This window comes from Helianthus annuus, chromosome 15 (assembly GCF_002127325.2).
Source record: "Helianthus annuus cultivar XRQ/B chromosome 15, HanXRQr2.0-SUNRISE, whole genome shotgun sequence".
In the NCBI taxonomy this organism is placed as follows: domain Eukaryota; kingdom Viridiplantae; phylum Streptophyta; class Magnoliopsida; order Asterales; family Asteraceae; genus Helianthus; species Helianthus annuus.
This window is the reverse complement of record NC_035447.2, coordinates 16467584-16483971: the sequence shown is the minus strand read 5'-3', so window position 1 is coordinate 16483971 and position 16388 is coordinate 16467584.

Below are 16388 nucleotides of genomic sequence, written 5' to 3'. Positions count from 1 at the left end.
CTCCTTGCAACTGATCGAATAGATCGTCGATCCTGGGTAACGGATACCGATTCTTGATAGTGACCTTATTAAGCTCACGGTAATCGATGCACAGACGCATCGATCCGTCCTTCTTCTTAACGAACAAGATTGACGCTCCCCATGGAGACGAGCTGGGTCTAATAAAACCTTTAGCTAAAAGCTCATCCAACTGCGTCCTCAACTCCTTCATCTCCGTTGGTGCCAATCTGTATGGTGCTCTTGCTACAGGTGCTGTGCCTGGTATGATATCTATCCGAAACTCTACTTGCCTATCCGGTGGCAACCCGGGTAGTTCTTCAGGAAAAACTTCAGGATATTCCGAGATAACAGGAATATCTTCAATCTTCGGCTTCGGCTCATCAATGGTGACTTGTGCCATATAAATGACACATCCCTTCTGCATGCACCTGGATGCCTTGAGCATGGACACTTGCTCCGGCAATCCATGCTGGGTATCTCCTTGAATAGTAAGTGACTCACCAGACGGAGTCTTAACTATTACTTGTTTTCTATTGCACAGAATCTGGGCTTGGTTACTTGACAACCAATCCATGCCTATTACTATGTCGAATCCAGCTAGCTTAAAGGGAAGCAAGGATAACGGGAAGGAATGATTCCTAATGGATATAACACACCCATCTAGAACAGTCGAGGCGGTTTCTAAGGTTCCATCGGCTAATTCCACCTCATATTTCACGCTTAAGGTTTTAACAGGAAGGTTCAACAGTTTACAAAACTTATTATCTACAAACGACTTATCAGCTCCAGAATCAAACAAGACTCTAGCAAAAACATCGTTTACAAGAAATGTACCGGTAATGACGTTATCGTCAAGGACTGCTTCCTTTGCGTCCATTTTGAAGACTCTCGCATTAGTCTTCTTCCCTTCATCAGCCTTCTTTGCAAACTTTGGACAGTTGGGCCGAATGTGACCTTTTTCGTTGCAACCAAAACACGTTGCATCCTTCATTTTCTTGCAATCCACAGCCTTATGATCTGTGGACTTGCAGATTCCACATCGTTTCTCCGAAGACTGGGATTTTGTTTCAAACCGACACCTCCCAAAGTGGTGTCTCCTACAAATCTTGCATCTGGGTTTCTCACCCGACTGATGATCACTTTTCCTAGACCCCGACCCTTTCCTGTGGTCGTTGTTCCCTCTATGTCGTTTTTCAGACCTTCGTGAGGTGTCATCCTCACGTTTCCGTTTGTTCTCCTCAGAGCTCTTCATGGCTCTCAATCTAACCACGTCCTGAGTGAGGGAGAGGGATAGATCCGCTACGGATCTAAATGTAGTGGGTCTTGAAGCTTTGACGCTGGCTTTAATCTCCGGTGCCAGACCCCCGATAAATCGAGCAATCCTACGTGGCTCCGGGGTCACCAAGTAAGGCACTAAACGAGACAGCGTGTTGAACGTAGTAAGATACGCTTGACAATCGAGGTTCTTCATGACTAAGGATACAAAATCCGATTCAATTCGCTCGACCTCGTGCTACGGACAGAAGTTCTCTTTAATCAGGGCCACAAACTGTTCCCATGACAAACCGTACAGTGTGGCCTTACCGGCAGCTTGTAGGAGTGACTTCCACCATGCTAACGCATCTCCTTTGAATGACTGGGACACGTACTTCACGACGTCCCTATCAGCACACCCGCTGATATCAACTACAGTGTCCATCTCGTCGATCCACGTCATGCAGTCGACGGCTCCTTTTTCCCCAGTGAAATCTCTGGGCTTGCAAGATACAAAGTATTTGTACGTACAGGACCTGCTGTACGTGTCATGCTTCAGCTCAATCTCCTGCTTTGGGACGCTGCTGTGGTTGGAGGAATGATTATCATCCTCAGCTTTCTTTGGCTCACTCTTTTTAGACGGCGGCTTACTATGAGCCCCAGAATGAGTCTTAGCCTTGACATGCGTCACTGAGCGGGTTCTACTCTGAGTACCACTAGATTCTTTGAACTGCCTATCCATAGCCTTGGCGACAGCATTATCTATCAGTGCTTGCAGTTCTGCACCGGTAACGTGAATCTTTGCATTATCTGAGCGTTCCCCAGAATGACTGTTGGTTTCTTCCGATTTGGCCATCGTAGCTTTAAGCTACAATAAAGGACAAGGTCTTATTTAGAACCTAACAGTATTATCGTCCTAGACGATTTATTAACCATGGTATCAAAAACCTTAGCAGTTAATTTAATAAATTCATTCAGGCTCTTATTAGCAATCAAGGAATGAAAATATATATATTGGCACCATAGGCCTAGTCACAAGGACAATCACTAAATTATAAATTTAGATTTTTTTATAGGACTATAAATTGTATAATTAAACAAATAATCCTTTACTAGACAGAGAGTCATAAACCACAACTGTCATTATATAACATAGTTATAACCCGTAGGTATCAAGCCATTAACAGACTTGTGTACAGATAAAATCTGTAGATATTTCTTTACTAGGCAGGGAGTCATAGACCACAACTGCCACTATATGGCATAGTCATAACCCGTAGGTATCAAGTCATTAATAGACTTGTGTACAGATAAAATCTGTAGATATTTCTTTACTAGGCAGGGAGTCATAGACCACAACTGCCACTATATGACATAGTCATAACCCGTAGGTATCAAGTCATTAATAGACTTGTATACAGATAAAATCTGTAGATAATTTATTAAAAAGGGTGGCTTGTGTGATTTTACAGATCACGCTTGGCCAGGAATGTTAACATGTTTTCAGATGTTAACAGGGAGTTGAATCCTTTCAACCAGGTTTTACCATCAGGGCCAGGCCTGTTAATAAGGCATTCAGGCTAGGTTATACCTTACTAAGATTCTTATAAAATGGCAAATCAAATAAAAATTGATATTTTCCATTATTTTAATATTATTCATGCATACAAATAAAATGATAAATTCAAATTAACCATTTAAATTTCCAATAAAATACCAGTACATAATTGCCCTAAACGGGACTTTGAAATAACATAACTAGCATGAATAACATGCCCGCGCAGGGGCTAAACAAGTACAACAATAACAAAATAAAATAAAACAAACCCACGCAGGGGTTAACAGGATAACATACCCACACAGGGGTAGAGAAAGATAGATATACCCACGCAGGGGTAAGGTACTGGAATAAATGTCCACGCAGGGACATGAGTACATGAAATGATAATTGAAGGATTCAACGATCCTTCTTGCTCTTACCCTTGAGCAAATCGAATACCTTCTTAAACATGCCACTGGTGCGTCGGCGATCCTCTCGCATATTGTGCTGAAACTCGCGCCGCATGCTATCAATCCCCTGCAGGATCTCCTGAACCTGCGGCGGCGACATCATAGGCGCCGGTGGTGGTGGCTGGAAGTACTGCGGCTGCGGCGGCTGGTAAGGCTGCGGCTGCGGTGGCTGTTGGTAACCCGGAGGGTAACCAAAAGTAGATGGGCCAGCAGCCCAAGGGTCTCCAAGTGGACCACTATGTGGGAGTGAGCTGAAGTTGGCAGCTTGCCAATAAGGGTCTCCCGTGTAGTCGTAGCCCTGAGGATAGAGCTGGGCGAATGGGTCGAATGGCGCTGAGCTGGCGAAGGCTGGAATCGGCTCCCCGAAATTCTGCGGCGGCAGAGGCGGGATCGGAACAGAAGTAACCTCCGATACGGGATGCTGAGACTCCCCTGTCTCAGACTCCCCGGGTAGAGACGTGTAGCGGCTGCTACTAACACGTGGAGGGGTGCCTATGCGAATCCCTCCACGCGTAGACATGCGCGCGTTCCTCCTTGGCCTCTGAGGCGGAGGAGGTAAGACTGGTGGCGGCGGTGGTGACGGAGTGATCACGTCACGCCACAGGGCCTCAGATAGGTCCTGCGGTAGAGGCGGCTGCTGCTGAAGCTGCTGCGAGTGGTGCTGCGAGTGCACCGGTGAACCATGGAGCGATTGGAGCATCGGAGTACCATGGAGTGATTGAAGCATCGGAGAGTTGTGGCTAGGAGTGTGGTACCAATCATACTGCCGAAACCTCTCCTCGTAACTATCCACACCATTAAATGGTGATCCTGTGTATGGTGACCCATCCGATATCTCAATCGGATGGTTAGGCGTACCTGATGGTGGGAGCGAAGGGTCCGTCTCCTCGTCTACGTCCATCTCGTGACCACCAGAAAAGTGGTCCTCCTGTCCAAGTGGGTTATGGCCCACTGGCTCCTCCACATAAGCATTAGGGTTATACAAACCCTGGTAGGCTGGCGCTGGATACTGCTGCGGTGACTGCTGCAAAGGTATGTATGATCCAAGCGAACCATGGGGCCCATTCTCCGAGTGGGGCCCAAACGAGTGGGGTAAAGACGGTGAAGTGCTGGCGGACACCGAGTGTCTAGCAGGCTCGGCGAAAGACCTCCAAAGGTCGTTGGCGGCTGTGTTGTGTGTGGCGGATGGTGCTCGCCTATGTGAGGGCCCTGCCTCATGGTCGTGGGTAGTAGCAAATCCTCCTCGACCTCTCATTCTTGGCGGCATAGTGATCCTGTCAAAAATCAAACAAGTTGCACAACAATATATATAAGACAATGCAATAATAAATAAAATGAAATTAAACGAAATGTTGAACATTTCCTAAGTTCTTTGTCTAGACTCGAAAATCGAGGAATGTGCAATTGTGTAACTGAGATTAAACACATTAGGATAGCGTTTAATTCACTCAGCGTTGGCTCTGATACCAACCTGTCACACCCCGAATTTCCACGTGTCACCGGTGGGCCCGGTGTGGGGTACAGTGACGTAGTTGGCATCGTCATAGACAATCAACACAATATAATAATGCACAGCGGAAGCAGAATAGAAACATTTCAACTTTAATTAAAGTGCAATAATAAATATCACAGTCGTTGAAATGGATCCACAGGCGGATCAAATAAAAATAGAAATAAATAGTTCAACAGATAAGTGTCGTCCGAGTTTGCGAGACTATTGTGGACGCTCTCTAGGAAACAGCCAGCCTATTTCCGTATAGTACCTGCACTTAATCTTTTGGGAAAAATACGTCAGTTTACACTGGTAAATACAAATCAACCGACTCATTTTGAAAATGATTTAAAATTTATTTAAATGCACAAGGCATAAATATTTTTATTAACTTGGGATATTTATATAATATAAACTTGTGAACGAATTACATGCACTTATATCTCTGGTGGCCCGGGATCTACTGTCCGGGCTAGAGATTTAATTGACACACCACATCAAAGAGTTATACACGACGGGTGTACGCCTACACCCCGTGCTCTGGTCGTGGCCATCTCGTAAGAAAATGCCAAGGATATCCGGGACACGGTCAATAACCCCCCAAAGCCTTTAAGTAAGACAAAACTGTTTAAACGAAGTCACACAAGCTATTCAAGACTGTACACCCATAGGGCGCAGGACTTGTGTGCCCGATCAAGCGGTATTTTAAATACCGTACCCCAAGCCCGTATAGGGAAAATAAGTCAAAATGTATTTACCTGAGCAAGTATAAGTCACAAACGATAAGTGGTGGTAGCTTTTACCGGGCTTCCTAATCTGGAACAAAGGTTTATAATTAACCTATTAGATTCCTAACGGCCTCTTATTTAAGCTTAAGCTTTGACCGGTTAGTTTTAGGAATGATACAGTTTACGCACGATTAAGCGAAAGACCGGATAGAATGTGATTTAGACCCGACAAGTTTGAATACTTGTATAATATGGGTATACTAAATACATTCTGGATTTTGAGATAAAAATGATGACGTTTGACCCGATTCGGTCAATTTACGCAAACTAGTTACGTAAACCGAACCGAACGCGAAAAGGGCGATACGGGTAGCCAAAAGATTCAAATGCAAGTTCCCTGAATTAATATGCTTAGAATATGATATTATATCAGTAAGTTATGTTCTATATTGCCCGGGATAATTTTAAACTCAATTTATGCCTTAGAAGGGCATTTTCGTCATTTAAAGGATAATAAAAGGGTGAAATTAGTAATCTGAGTTTCGGGTCTGGTTCATACAGTAAATATACTTAATATAACATATTATATCAGTAGGGTATGACCCATATGTCAAATATATCATTTAAAACCAAACTATGCACCGTAGGGGTAATTTAGTAATTTCACAAGGGCTAAAAACGCCAAAACTGGAAACCTGAGTTCAAAATATTATACTTACTGTTATTATATGAAAATATGTAATTTACATCAGTAGGTATAAGTCTTATAGGTTTAAAACAAGTACAACGCTTACTATGCGCTAAAAACGCTAAATATGCGATTCAAGGGCGTTTTCGGGTTTTCAAATAAAATCTGAGATTTTTATATTTCCAGAATACTTAAAATAATTTATTCATCATATAAAATCAGTAGAAAAAGGTTTCGGGTCAAAAGGATGTGTAAAACTCATTTTATGGCTAAAACGGTCAAAACCGACATAAGCCGAAATGACTAGGCGACCTAGGATCCGTTCAGCCAAAAATTAATTAAAAATCATCAAAATTCCCAGAATATTATAATACATCAGTTGGTAAAAAGTTTCGTGTCAAAATGTGGCCAGAAACGGGTTCTACGCGAAAAGGACCGTTTATGTAAATTTATAATATAGTTTTACGCTAATGGCCATAACTCACAATCTGGACCACCAACTGATCCGAAACTTTCGGTGCAAGTTTATATAATAAAAATAAAGATTTCTATCCTTTCACTTTTCCAAAAATCCCGTTTTAAATCAAAAAGGGCAAAATAGTCAACTTTATGCATAAACCGGAAACATGCATTCGAATAGGCTAAACATAGACTCAATCAAAGAAAATTCCAGAAAGTTTAACTACAATAAAAATAGTCAAAAATGCTATCCAATACAGATCTCGAACATGCATGTACGAATCCGAATCGATAGTCTACGAAATAACCGTTTTACAAGACTTTCGGTTCCGATTCGTGGCTATACTATAGATTGTCGAGTTGATGATGATTAGAACACATTCTTATATGTGTTACAAGTTATTTTTAATGATCAATCAGGTTGCATGTCATCTATATCATTAATCATGTCATTTTTCACAAAAATCGCTTCTGTTGACTTTTTAGAAATAGGTTTGACTCGACATTAAGCATGCATGTAGTGGGAATCAGTTAGTACCCTTTAGAGGGTTTGTTTCCCACATAAATACCAATCTATAACAAGTTTCAATTCGAGAAATGACTGAAAGAAATCCGTTTAATCAGAAAGTCAAAGGTTATGAACACCCAGTTTGACTTTTACTAATAACCAAAGCAAAAACGGATTAAAGAACGAATTGAAGGCTTACAATGGTCCTAAAGATGTTTAGTGGACACTAGAAGTCGGCCTTGATGATCAGATTATCTCTAGAGAAGCTTTGAGAGCTCTTGCAAGTCTTGGTGTTCTTGTTCACAATGGTAAATGATCAAAAATGAGATGAATTCGGATTTAAAGCAGAGATTCTGAGGTTTACTGTTGATGTAGGCATGCATGGCATGTTATTGGTGCAAGAGGAGGCGAAAATGAGCTGTATTGCACTTGAATTCGGACCCAAATAACCCAAAAACGAATTCTGGTCGCTGGCAGTCCCACGCGGCCCGCCTGGGCATGTCCAGGCGGGTCGCCTGACCCTCCTGATCAGCCAACAAGTTTCAATCTTTGGCAGAAATGGTCCCTGAGCTTGTACGTGCTGTTTCGGCTACTTTTCTCGACCCGTAAACCCCCAAACTTGGTTTTTAAGGACCTTAGGACTTTTACCAACATGGTAATGCCCTCGGATAACTTTGCGCTCAACCGAAACGCCCTGAAATTCGACGTTGACGCTTTTAGTCCCTTAAGCACGGTTTTGGCCATAACTTTCTCATACGTTGACGAAACTTCATGAAATTTTAACCACATATTCTAGTGAGTATATTTTAGCTATACAAAGCTTCGGGTCTGCCAAAAGTTCACTCAGAGGTATAAATTAAACATGTTGACACTTTTGGCCCCTATAGTTTACAATACTTCACTTTTGGGCAATTTCCGCGTCGTATGATCCATGAACCATCCGTTAAAGGTTATAAACATTATGTGGGGTTATCATAGAGCCTATTTATCCATTGTTGACACTTTGGACCCTTACGTTCCATAGTTTTCACTGTTTGTCACTTTTAGTCCCTCTAAAGTATGTTTTCACATAACGGAACCTTATGACACGTGTCAAGACATTATTGGACGAAATTTTTCGAGGTGTTACACTAATCAGGTTCTGACCGACTTGCTAATCAGATTCTTGCTAACTTGCTATTGCGAGTGATAAAAAATCCAACCAACTTGCTAATTGGACTTAATTTGATCGACCCGCTGTACTTGCTTTTTCTTGCTTTGACCAAGAATGGTCGTTTCTTGCTAGACTGAATCGTGATGATTCGACGTGCTACTTGCTATTTTGAACTAAACGATCCGGAACTTGCTATTTGAACCAAGAATCGGTTTGACTTGCTAGAACCGATACGGGTTCGATTTCTTGCTATATGTATCGTTTATGATTCAAAAATTGACTTGCTTTATTTTAAAAACATGCTAATGATCCCCTTTTCAACGTACAAAAAACTTGATTTCTTTTTCTTTTGAACACTAGTTCCACCCACAATTATTATTTTGCCTTTTAATTTCCTTTTTTCTTTTTTAAAAAAAAAACACAGGTTCGTGTATTTGTTTTGAATCAATTCAAAACAAACAATATTGTATTAATTATCCCCATGTTAAGGCAAAAATAAAACAGATTTCTTTCTTGTGGTTCGATTAAATCAAAAGAAAAAAAACTTACGAAATCAAACACCGTCGATTGGTTCTTGATTGATACTGATTCTCCAATTCGATTGGCAAACGCAGATAATCGTTTCTTCTTCGTAATCTTGCACTGAGATTTTCCCTTCTTGCTTCCTCTCGGATCGATTAACGTGGTGCTCTGATACCACTGTTGGTAATCGAACATGCGAATCACAGGTTAGAATATAAAGAATTGAGAATCAAAGAACAATAACTTGCTTGTATTGAATGAAAAGTGATGATTACAATTGACATACATGAACCCTATATATACTATACGAATAGATGTGATTGTAGAGACATATCTTTTCACGAACGGTTGCGACTCTTGAACTTGTGGTTGAGATTGATCTTGAAGAGGTGTGTCTCCTTGTGAAAAATCACGTCTCTTTGTTTCTGTGATGTTTGCCGCCAAACTCAAGGGGTGCGACCAGAGAGATGTCGATCCCTTTAGTTTGTAGGTTTCAAACTTTCATCTTGTCGCTTCCGGTCCTCGTACTTTCTAATTAATCTAATTACAACATAAACCAACTATCTACTAATTACAGAACGACCCCTATACCTATATTTAATTTAAAGCACCAATACTGTTCACCGAGCGTTGTGATGTACACAAGTTTGATTCACGGGTTATCCGAATCGAACAACTTGGATGAAGCTATGGCGTTTCTCGAAGAAATGGAGACAAAACGTATTGGCCCGAACGTGTATACATACAGCTCGCTAATAAACTTATACGTTTTCAGTGAATGCGCATTGTGTACGATACACATGATCACTAGGATCATATGATAAATTGTGGATTCATAGAAAAAGAGTCTAAAAGTCATGTTTATTGATGCTGATTATGATCATGTCATTACAGCCTTTGAAATTTGAGTTCTTGTTTAGATTTTCTTGAAAATTAAGAATTTAGAACAGTTAGTTGTGACCTAAAAGAAATCAAGACCACCCCACTTTAATTAGCATAAGATTTTACATATCAAATTTGATCCTTTGATTTTAAATATAATAATTGCAACTTCTTACTACAACGAAAATCGGATCGGGTCTTGGTGTGAATCTAGCATTCCAGAGTAGTTATGAGCATAGCTGTCAGCGATCGCTATAGCGCGCTACGTAGCGTATAGGTCTAATGTCGCTATTAGAGTTGTAGCGATGGATAACGAGAATAGTGACACTTTATTTTATTTTTTGTTTTTTTAAATAAATGACAATTGTTGTGTAACAACGACCTACTAACCTAGTAGCAAACCATAATAGAAAGAGATGTAGGGAGAAAGAGACTAATATTTCATTGATAGATATGATTACAATAGTGGTATATATAGGTGTACAAAACTTGGAGAGAAAGCTAATCTATTTTTGGTGTTGATAACCACATTAATAATAAATATATTCATAACACTCCCCCTTGGTTATCAACATAATACGCTTGATGCTACCTCGTTAAAAACCTTGCTAGGAAAACCCGGTGGGACAAAACCATAGCTAAGGGAAAAAGAGTGCAGCGTTTAATGCGCATTAGTTCCCCCTGATACTTCTAGATCAGGTATGTTGCCTCATTAAAAACCTTACTAAGAAAACCCAATGGGACAAAACTTAGTCAAGGGAAAAAGAGTACAACTTAAATAAGTCTCCCCCTCATTTTAACATGTATCCTTTAAGTGATGTGTGTCCATCTTCCTTGAAAGTTGATCAAAGCTTTTGTAGTCAATGATTTGTCGCTCGATCCCTTAATGTGCAATTCTTTATGTTGACCAATGTTGTATAATCTTCTAACAAGACTTTAGGTGCCTCCTTCCAAAAAATATCATATGTCCATGACTGTGTTTAGTTACATTCCTGCATCTACAAGACTAACCAAACTTGTTTTCATGGGTTAGTAAAATATAATCAAATATCGTTTATACCTGAAATATTTCGTTGAACTCATCCCAATGTCTGTTCGCTTGACAAAGGTTATATCATGACAATAAGCTCAAGTGAAAGATATTATAACTATACATATCTAGCAAAACATTTTAGTGCACACATCATTTAATGATGGTACTTCTAGAATGAGAATCTCGACTTTGGTAGGAGATGATAATAAGCATTTCTTATAACAAATGACTTAGCAACCTTTAACATACTTTAAGGTTCAACTGTTCCCAACATCATCTTCTAAATGTACTTGAGGGATTGATAAAATATAATTACATATATAGTCGAACTGCAGTTCGAGTAATAGACCGTGCCAATGTCACTAAAAAATTCCCCCTCTAAAAGCTCGACAGTTTCTCTCGATGATGCCTAGACATCATCACTGTAAACTGCGATTATAGTGAACTTTTAAAAGTAGAATGTTGATAAAACATAGCTAATTTAATCAAACTTATATCCCTCTTTAGACAAATATCTCGAGTTGTACAACACTTGACCCGACTATTTTAGTCCATATATATTTTATCAACTTCGTATAGTATGTTCTTGAAATCAATGCTTCTGCCATTATCAATCCATGATGGAATTTGTTCCATCTTATCCAAATATGCACGTGCTTTCATTCTTTAGAAGTTTTGCTAATAAAATTTGCCCATTTAACAAATAGATATCTATATCATATGCAAAAATATCATGAACACTTGCTTTTATCTCTGAAATCCATATTGTACCATGCGTGTACACTATTTATTGAGATATCACAATCACCGGGTACAAGTTTTCTATGTATGTTTCTTGGTGCACAAGTATTACATCGTTAAGATGTTTCAATTAACCTTTTTAAGCACTCAATTGCTTTAGAAACTCATCAGGAGTTCCAATTATATCCAACATGTAAAATAATCATAACCTGTTCAAATCCAAATATGTATAAATGATCACATTGTTCTCGAGAATTTACTTTACATGACTTACATAATTTAATCCTTCAGGACTATCATGTAAACTTTCAGTATCAAGTGATACATAACATTCATAAGACGCGTATCAATTCTCTCTTTATATTACCAGACTAATAAAATATTGGAAAGTCAATGCATCCACCACTGGAGAATACGTCTCCTCATAATCAATCATAGATATTTGTGAAAATTCTTGTGCCACCAAGTTTTCCTTATATCGCTCAATTTAATTTTCACATAATTCACATAAAAGACCCGTTTATATCCAACATATTTTACAACTTCAGTTGTATGGACTGTTGGTTCAGATACTTTCCATGTCATTAGAGAATTCAACTTTGCCTTATTTGCGTCTTTCCATTTTGGCCAATCATTTCTATGTTTACGTCCATAGGTAAATCTCAAATTTTGATCCTCATCATTTAATCATTTCAAGCGCAAGATTATATACAAAAGTATAACGACGTCGATTTTTATTTCGATTCCATACATATCTTAGACATGATATAACTTATCGAGATCTCTTTATTTTCAGGTACCTGAGGTTCTTCTTGAACCATCATGTCTATTGTCTCTTCAGGAGACCATTTTAATATAACCTCGACTTGACCATATTATTTAGTTGCTCCAACTTTCGAGGAATTTTATTATTGGAATCGACTGGTCTACCACGCTTCAGACGTGCAATAGACTCATTACAAACATGTGGTGATTGTCCTTCTGGGACACTCATTTTAATTGGAGCATTAGTAGTTGGTATATGTGACATAGTTACCTTTTTAAGGTCAGTGAATGCGTCTGGTACTAGATTCGCTAATCTTTGTAAATGAGTTATTCTTTGAACTTCTGGTTCACACTTTTAGTTTTTGAGGATCAATGATAATTCATACCAACTCATTTATTTTCCAACTGCTTTTTATCTCCCCTGATGTTGGGAATGTTATCCATTGAGATGGATATCAATTAATTTATCATATATTCCCAACCACTTTTTAAGGTCCCATCTTTGTGCGTAGTGGTGGATCAATTTCAATATATACCGCACAACCAAAATCTTAGAAGGGATATTTTTGGTTTCTGACCAAAAACCAACTATAATGGGGAGAAATTATTACAACATGTTGGCTTGATGTGTATTAATGTTATTGCATGTATAATTACATGTACGCATATATAAACATGAACTTGCTCACATGATTAGTGGCTTTGCTATCAATCGTAGATGTTCAATGATCGTTTTAACAAAAGCAATTTGTGTATGAACGTAATCTACAGGAAGTTCTACACTTATTCTGCCGATCATTAATAGATAGGGAAATAAATTTATCGTCACTACTAATAAATACATGCAATCTGGAATATTGTGCTTGCTATCTTATTAGCTAAGCCATAAATTACACAAACATCAACTTGTGAATTTGATAACCATTTAGACGATGCATCGATTTAAAAAACTAAATGGTATCATGTTGAGATATGCATATTTCTTAATCATTTCCAGAATATTTAGGGGTACACACCTTTAATAAATAAACAATTTCCCTTAAGAGCAAACATAATATGCTATCAGCTAGAAGATCTTCAAGTTCTTCATTATGTTTCACATCATCATTGACTCGGTGTGGTCTAACCGGTCATGCCAATAAAGTAAATAATCATGATCCATAAACTTCTGGTTTATGATTATGTATTACTTGCACGTATGCTAGTACAAGACATAAGACACGAGATAATGTATAAACTATCATGTTATTTCACCGTCATTATTCCCACATATCATTCTCATATTATCGCTCCCTTATTTTACCACTTGTGGTGGTCAATCTCATTATTAAGTTGGCTATCGTTATAATTTCTAATGGTCGATCTCATTATTACAATGACCATCACTGCAATTTTCTTAACTATGTCCATGATCACAATGATCAAATATATATTCACTTCATGGATCAGAGTAAAACTAAACAAGTTTCATGATTTTCAATTATTTTCTCGAACATATGGATATACAATCACTGCAAACCTTTAATAGCCTTTTAATGATATTGCTACTTCGGGAGCATATCTGAGGTTTGACAAACAAATTTGTTTCATCCGATTTTCCCTTAGAAATAAAGTTATCTTCACATAACATCAATTCAGAAGTAATACAAGGTTGAGTCATATAAGATTTGTCAATATAGAATAGCATGACCGTATCCAAGCTGATAATGAGATTTAAGGGGTATCACATTTAGGGTGCCATGTCTAAGCGTATTTATACTCTTTTCATGCTAGATATTATAAACCACAACTTTGGTTTAGTTGTTCTATTGGATACGTCTTTCTATATAAATTAACGTTTATGTATAGAACACAAAATATACTTCGAATCAATACAATATACAATGTAATAAGATGTCAACTTATATTACAAGTTATAATAAAAAAAACTACTTTAGGGAGCAAAATATTTTTTCTCATCAATTACAAGCAGATATATATAATCTATGATGGTAATCAATGATAAATATTTGCTACTCTACCTTTTAAACTTTAACAAGAATCTCTATGAGAAATTATACACATAGTACCAACATAACATTAGAGGATAAAATAAGAACAAATTGCAATTACTTTCTAACTTCTAATAAACCATTTTCTAACAAACCAAAAAGTAGAAACGAGAGATTCATCCATTCTATCACACTGTTACAATCTAAGTCATACAATCGTATATACACACTGAATGGATATGAAACCAAAATAAATAATATACTTTTAGTAAATCTCTTGGTTTAGTTTATTATTTTAACAAAGAATTATAAACACTTTCGAATAATAATTATTTTATAAAATGGATAGATGTTCATCAAACATGTCATTCAACGCAGAAACATAGAATAAAATTAAAAGGTTATTTAATTACCAATTACAAACTACAATAAAAACAATTTCTCCCGTGATTATTAATAAGTTTGTTAGAAAATAAATGTGGATGACATCAATTGACCACATGCTATATTTCCAGTTTGTTAAACTAAAAACAAACATTACATTAAAAGTAAATTAATAATTCCGACAATGATAACTTAAATGGATTACTTTTATGTTTCTTATTATCTTTTATGAATGAATATAATCACATCCACGATTACATACCTTTAACAAAAGAGTTTATAAAAATAATATATTTGATATAATTGAATAATATCTTGTCGATTTTGGATCCAAAAATATTTATTTATAATATTAGAAAATTGGGTTTTAGTGCCTTCAATGGTAATATTTACCGTGGCTTTTGGATGGCTAGATATAAAAATTTAACAAATCATCCAAGAAAGTTATACGAATAAATAATAAAAATTAATAAACAATAAATCTCATGTATTTGAATATATAAAACTTACTTGTAGGATAGTTTGATTGAACACACCTCGATGAAAAGCTACTTACTTCGCCCATTGTTTGCATGAAGACTAGAGATGGGGATTAGGGTTTTTGTGAGAGCACTTTCGTGCTGATAACGTGTTGTGAAACAACGACCTACTAACCTAATAGCAAACCATAATAGAAAGAGATGTAGGGAGAAAGAGACTAATATTTCATTGATAGATATGATTACAATAGTGGTATATATAGGTGTACAAAACTTGGAGAGAAAGCTAATCTATTTTTGGTGTTGATAACCACATTAATAATAAATATATTCATAACAACAATTAAATATAGCCATAAAATAGCTAGATTTTAGATTTTTGTTAAATATACGTGTAAAATAGCATATATACCAGGGTATTTTGATATAATATACATATAAAATTAAAAAAATCTAGCATATCGCTATTATATAATAGCCGCCCGCTATTTATTGTTATTCGCTATGTAGCATATAGGTATCTTATCGCTATTTGTCGCTATTCGCCATTAACAACTATGGTTATGAGCTGCAACACATAGATCAACCTGTCAGACAGTGACCCAATGCTGAAGCCTTTGGGAACACCCTCCGACGATCAAGTCAATAATGCATACGAGATTCATATATTAGAATCCTAGGTTATCACCCGGAACTTCCCGGGTAGGAGAAATTTGATTCGATATAGATTAAGTGTATAAACAACACAAAATAAAATACAAAGTGTCATGTTACATAAACAAAGTGTCAAACTTTGAGATCAAAAGTTAGAAGCCAATCACAATGTCAATCATTATAAGAAGCCATATAAGATATTTAAATAAAGACATCGGCAATCCTGTCAACAAAAGCATAATGTTTTGTTCCATAAATTTCTGATTTGCTTGCTTCCACCCTTATGCCTTTCTTTGCACACTTTGCCATCTTCTTCATTAACATAGCTAGCGGTTGACCAATCCCTCCAGCAGCACCCAATATTGGAACTTTGAACCCGGGGGCCCCACCCTTTGCTCTGCAATTAGCTCTCTCCAATACTGACCCTCCTTCCATCTTCCAGCACATGATTTATAAGATAAAAAATAAAAGATTATTAAATCTGACAAACCCATATGTAAAAGATACTTTTTTCTTCAAAAAAAAAACATTTAGCAAGCTGATATATTGATGTCTAAGGCATAAAGATTACAATTTATCTAAATAAAACACTACCCAATACTCGTACTATAGTATAGATCAGATCCCTGTCTGTAGTCCAAAATG